This window comes from Montipora capricornis, chromosome 8 (assembly GCF_036669925.1).
Source record: "Montipora capricornis isolate CH-2021 chromosome 8, ASM3666992v2, whole genome shotgun sequence".
In the NCBI taxonomy this organism is placed as follows: domain Eukaryota; kingdom Metazoa; phylum Cnidaria; class Anthozoa; order Scleractinia; family Acroporidae; genus Montipora; species Montipora capricornis.
The window spans coordinates 36,533,742-36,540,530 of NC_090890.1; the positions used below are offsets into that span (position 1 = coordinate 36,533,742).

Genomic DNA, 6,789 nt, shown 5'->3' on the forward strand with positions numbered 1-6,789 from the left:
ATAATATTGTTGACAGTTCGCATTGATGCAGTAGATGCAAATTTTCGACGATTTTCTTGGAAAGGTGTTATGATGGATTGTATTTTAAATGACTTCCTTGATTCTCTTAACATAACTTTCTTCCCACTTCTCCTACCTCGATAACGTCGATAAGATCCAAAAGAGCAAGCACTATTTATTGGGAATATCGTTGACCTTGTAGAGTAAGGATAGTGAATTGGCAGCGATGGCAATCCAGAGCAAGAATTTATCAGATTCTTGTCTTCGGTAGGTCTATTGTTTGTGAAGTAGCGGTACCTGATCATTTTTGTTACAGTAGATATCGAGCTTGATGGATTGATCTGACTTCAAAAAGCAGAGATGTCGCTGTGTACGTGATTTCTCACAATGTTGTCAGGTCCAGGGTTGAGCTCAACATCCATATAGATTGTATTGTCTTTCCCAGGCAGAAGGTAGCAAAAATGTCCATGTTTAATCCACGCACAGCTCGGTCTTGATGGAAGGCGTGCACCAGCGTGCACCGGCGTTTCAACACAAGTTGTACCAAAAAACGCACAGAGTAAAGCGCCTTAAATTACGGTTTTTTTTTAAGCGTACTAACATTCTCTTGCGGTAGGAGAGAATGCAAAGGAAATTGTTTAATATAAAGGCCATGGTATAGGCTAGCTGTAGCCTCTCTTTCGCTTCAGATCTACGCGAAATGTGTAAAAGGGACGGGTGCGATCGATTGTCTTGTTCCCTCTTTTCAGTCTTTAATTTGTTAAGGCCTCGACAACCAAATGTTTACTGTTACACAGAGGGCACAATTTGTGTCAGTAACTCCCCAAGTTTGGTTCAACAAAAGCAAACTCGTTAATAATGAAACGTCTTTGACGAATTACACTTGTTAATTAGGTAAAATATTCCACTGTTTGGACTGCCTGCTTAGTCAACTGATTCGAGAAATGAAACAAAAGTTGTTCCCTACAAGAAAATCGACGTTCGTGAGAAGAGGATCCTTACGACGCTATTAGAGAGCTCCTCTTAACGCGACTTGACGGTGGCTACGTTGGTTTGCCCGACCAACAAAACAGAAATAAACACTTCTTTCGAGTGCAAACAAGTACTTTCGCTTTCGTTAGAAACGCCACCGATCACTCGAGGGACTGAGCTCTATCTTAATTTAAGGAAGCGGAAATGTGCTAAGAAAAGAAAACAATATTCTTTATCGCTGATGATCGTTTCTTTAATTTGTTTGTGTTGCAGAAAACTTTAACCGTCGTTTCCCTTAAATTTTCGGATCTTTGATTGTTGCAAACTGAATGTGTCTGTTTTCCTTTTCACGGTATAAAGGCCTGATGTTCGGTTCAGCAGAAGAAGTGTTTTTTCTTTTCTTTTGAAACCACAGGCAGGCCAGACTCGGAGGGTAAAATTATAAGGACTTGTGGGAAAGCGGATAAAAACCTCAAAAAAGGTCTCAATAAAAGAGTCGTTCTTTATTGCCCTGGTGACTTTCCCGCTTTCTGTGCGGTTATTTGGCTGTTTGCCTGATTGTCAACCGTTCATTGATTTGCTCTCACCGTATCGAGGCTAAAGTGAACGGTTGACCAGCGGAGTCCAAATTCGTCGTAAGCTAGCTTCGAAGGATTTTGAATATTTGAAAATCCATCCTTGAAACTTGGTCAAATAAAAGTAAATTTATTCGTGTGGCCATCGCCGGAGTTTGAGCGTGACTGATGCCGTGTAATTTTATCGGCGAGATGTGAGGTAAGCTAGAAATTACTTTCCAGCCTTTTCTTTATTTATCTACGAGTGACAACCCTGGAAGCTGATCGCGTGAGAAGTCGATTACATCTCGTTCAATCAGGGAAATAAGAAAGCGAGAAAGTCACCAGGGCAATAAAGTATGGCTTTTTTTGTTGAGAGCGGTTACGTGTAAATATCTTGTTAAGGTTGTTATCGGGTTTCCCAAATTTTACCCTCCGAGTCTGGGTTGCCTGTGTTGAAACTGAATTAAATTCATGCAAAAAAAGATTGTTAGCAATGCAACAATACCAGTATGATGTTGATCGACATTGGCGAAACACTGCCTCTTGAAGTTATATGAAAAACGAAGTATCAAAAGTTAGAATGGGTAAAACTGTTTTTTTATTCTACAGATCTAAGCTTTTTGTCATAATTTCGCTACAATAATCTCAGCTTGTTGGTATAGTTTATACACACTAAACTTTAACTAAACCTTTGGATTTTCTTCTACTGGCGTAACCACGATAATTAACCCGTTCTACATTTTTTTTTACAAGTTCTGCAATCACCGAAGCATTAAGCTCTGCCCAATAGTCTTCTAATAATCTTCAACATCGATTCTGGAAGAAAACAATATTAAAATAGAATTTTAAATCAGCCATAACAATAGCTTCTATTTTTTTTGAGCGAACACAATCCTCCGATGCGAATTCCTACAAGCAGGAAAATGATGTCCTCAAATTTCTTACAAAGGATGACGTTCAGAGATCTATGATAAAATGGAAACATCAAACAAAAGAGACATCATGAGGTGATGCATGAGCCATTTTCACCAGTTAACAAAAAGCCAGAAAATCCTGAACAAAATCATTTTTTCTACCAAGGAGAAATATATCCTTTATGCTTCTGCGCATGGGTGAGAGGCATGTGGAAATTACATTCGTGACAAAAGCGTCTAAAGGACACTTCGCATGGTTTACACTACAAAGCTAGCATCCCGATATTATGCTATCTTAGGTATAATTCATTCCTACTGTCAGCTTCCAATTTGAAAGCATTCTTGTTTGCATGATTAAACTCAAACTTCGCTCACCATTTTTTGGGAAACTCCAGCGTGACATCATCGCCAACCAGCACAAATGGCGCCCAGTGCTTCACAGCGAAATACTGCTTTGACTCTCTGAGGGATTGCATTGCTTGGTGAAGAGCTGCACTTGCCCTTTTCCCGTCTACCAGGTGCTGATAGAAATTCCTCATGAACAGCAACGTTGCCTCGTCATCAATTGCCCAGAGTGACACCAAAACAGACCGAGCTCCAGCACACAAGAAAGCCCTCGCTATTCCCACCACTCCCTCAGATTTCACTTCTCCCCGGCCACTGTGACAACAGCTCAGCACAACTAGTCTTGCTCGAAGACGAACTGCCGCAACATCAGACATTTTCAATATAAAATCTTCTTCTTTGGGGATTGGTGATTGGCGTTCTGTATTTGGGGCTAAAGCAATTCTCCCGTTTTTTGGCATCCATGTGCTGCAATGTGAACTAAAGCAACTGATTTCATATTTTTCAGTACCTCAGCTTTCGTAGCACTTTTTCCCGTCAGCGGTGTTGTCTGCAGAAGTTCTCCAATCATGTCTACTTCTTGTTTTGCGCACGGAAGCTGTTCCAAAATGGGCTTCCCTTTCTTGTCAGTAACTTCTTGCAGCCACGGGTCACCTACAAGCAGAGCTCCAGTCTTACTGTGGAAGTCTTCAGGTGCACCAACGATCACATTAAAAGCGGTCAACGAGGGAACGGTACGGATCCTTATAGATTCACTCAATGCAGAATATGGAGCCAAGCAAAACGGTCCATCAGGAACCATGATTAACTCATCGTCCTGGAGTACGTCTGCAATTGGTCCAAGTAAAACATCATACAACGGTTGTAAAGAACTAACGGAAGAGGAAGATAATAGAACTGTCTTCTCACTGATAGGTTTTCGGCTGCAAGACAGGTCACTGTGTAGTGGATCCAAAGAACGATCCTCGCATTTGACAACGTTTCCTAGGCCAATCTGTTTCATCGTCTTTTCCATCAACATGTCGGCTCTGCCATTTGCGATTTCGCTTTGACGAAAGCTAATTTTGCTGCCTTTTCTTAGCACCCAAAAGGTGATCTTGTCGTCGTCAAGTGCTACAAAAACGGCTTGTGAAGGCAAAAGCTCTAGTGCAGCTGAAAGAGTTTGCTTCGGAGTAAGTGCAGAAAGCGACTGAGACTCAATGCCGTATTGTTCCTTTAAAATATCTATTAAAGCCTGTGCTCGACCTTTCTCAGCAGCAAACAAAGCCTCATCAATCTCTCCATTCTTCAAAAGTATCCTCCACAGTGCAGTGTATGCCACGCGATAAGAATCTCGAAAACTTATTTTCCATTCATCTTCTGACTGAAGACCTTTCCTTGTTTCATCAAAATGTTTTATGCTCAAACGATACCAAGTGAGTGCGTCACTCAAGGAACCAGACAGTTCATAATTATTACCTAGCAAATAATACGCGATCCCCTATGCTTGACAGTCCCCAATTTCCTTGCAAATACCAATAGAACGTCGTGTATACTCTATGGCTTGCTTAATATTACCCTGATTACGATAAGCACTTCCCAGATTGCCATAGACTCTTCCCTCCCCAGCCCTATCCCCTACTTCTTTAACAATACTAAGTGATTTTTTGTGGTAATCTATGGCTTGTTTAAGATTACCCAGACTGAGATACGCGTTTCCCAGATTTCCATAGGCACTTCCCTCCTGAGCCCTATCTCCTACTTCTTTAGCCATACTTAGCTGTTGTTCGTGGTACTCAATGGCTTTTTTAAAATTACCCAGACTGGCATAAGCATTGCCCAGACTTCCATAGACTCTTCCCTCCCCAGCCCTATTCCCCACTTCTTTCGCAATATTAAGATCTTTTTCGTGGTACTCTATGGCTTGTTTAAAACTGCCCAGACTAAAATAGGCCCTGCCCAGGGCGCCATAGGCATTTCCCTCCCCAGCCCTATCACCCACTTCTTTAGCAATACTTACGTGATTTTCGTGGTATCCTATGGCTTGTTTATAATTACCTAAATTATGATAGGTAATTCCCAGATGTCCGTGGGCATTTCCCTCCCCAGCCCTATCCCCTACTTCTTTAAAAACAATAAGACCTTTTTCGAAATACACTTTGGCTAATTTAAAATTGCCCAAACAATTATAGGCAAATCCAAGATTTACGTAAGCATTTCCCTCTCCAGCCCTATCTTTTACTTCTTTAGCAATACTAGAACGTTGCTCGTGATACTTTATGGCTTGTTTAGCATTACCCAGACTATGATAGGCACTGCCCATATTGCCATAGGCTTTTCCCTCCATAGCCCTGTCCCCTACTTCTTTAGCAATACCAAGACATTTTTCCTGGTATTCTATGACTTGCTTGAGATTTCCCAGATTACGATATGCCCTACCCAGATTTCCATAGGCTGATCCCTCCCCAGCTCTATTTCCTACTTCTTTAGCAATACTAAGATTTTGTTTGTGATACTCCATGGCTATTTTAAAATTACCCAGACTGTGAAAGACATTTCCCAGATTTCCATAGGCTGATCCTTCCCCAGCCCTATTCCCTACTTCTTTAGCAATACTAAGATTTTGTTTGTGATACTCAATGGCTAGTTTAAAATTACCTAGACTGTGATATGCATTTCCCAGATATCCATAGGCTGATCCCTCCCCAGCTCTATCCCCTACTTCTTTAGCAATACTAATATGATGTTCGTAGTACTCACTGGCTAGTTTAAAATTACTCAGACTGTGATAGGCATTTCCCAGATTTCCATAAACTGTTCCCTCCGCAGCTCTATCCCCCACGTCTTTCGTAATACGAAGATGTTTTTCGTGGTACTCAATGGCTTGTTTAACATTACCCAGACTGTGATAGGCATTTCCGTAGGCTGATCCCTCCGCAGATCTGTCCCCTACTTCTTTAGCGATACCAAGATGATGTTCGTGGTACTCAATGGCTTGTATAACATTACCCAGATTCTGATTGGCAATTCCCAGATTTCCATAGGCTGGTCCTTCTCCAGCCCTATCCCCTACTTCTTTGGCAATACTAAGATGTTTTTCGTGGTACTCAATGGCTTGTATCACATTACCCAGACTATGATGGGCATTTCCCAGATTTCCATAGGCCGATCCCTCCCCAGCTCTACCCCCTACTTCTTTAGCAATACCAAGATGATGTTCGTAGTACTCAATGGCTTGTTTAAAATTACCTAGATGGCAATAAGCATTTCCCAGATTTCCATAGGCTGATCCTTCTCCAGCCCTACCCCCTTCTTCTTTAGCAATACTAAGATGTTGTTCGTAGTACTCAATGGCTTGTTTAAAATTACCTAGATGGCAATAGGCATTTCCCAGATTGCAAGAGACTGCTCCCTCCTCAGCCCTGTGGCCAATTTCCATGAAAATATTTAGTGCTTCTGTGTAGTTGTTTATGGCCTGTTGATAATTAGCTAGGTTGAGGTCAGCATTGCCGAGATGAAAATGAGCTCTTCCTTTACGATCTCTGTCTTCTACACTTGTCGCAATGGCAGGCTCTAGCATTCGCTGCTCTGCAGCCTGTAACTTTCTATCTACCATTCTTCAATAACTAAACGACTATTAAACTTCTTTGACGAGATGGTCCAATGTCAAGGCAAGGATGAAGCTGGAAGGAAAGAAAGGTAAAAACGCTTCATGTTTAATCTGCTTTTTAAAGTACTAAAAGGTTTTGGAGTAACATGTATTCTGTGTTACTAAGCCACTCTCTCGAAACGGTGAAATCGACGTGAAGATTTTAGATTGCTGTTTATTGCACATTTCCACAAACAGTCCTCCTTACCTCTCAATTATATCTTTTTTAGTTTACAAACCACTTTAAAATTTTTCCATCGGGATTTGTAAGTCCGGAAATTTGTATTCTTAAAAAATAATCCCTAAACCTATAAAATTTTTAAACCGAATCTGACAACTTCTTGCTCTCTTAGACCTGCAAAATTTCAGTGGG

At 41.2% G+C, this 6,789-nt stretch overlaps 1 pseudogene; it reads right to left on the bottom strand.

The window, feature by feature from the left end:
* LOC138059693 (tetratricopeptide repeat protein 28-like) overlaps positions 1–6,383 on the bottom strand; it is a 7,402-nt pseudogene extending 1,019 nt beyond the window's left edge.
* Between the last annotated feature and the right edge of the window lie 406 nt (positions 6,384–6,789).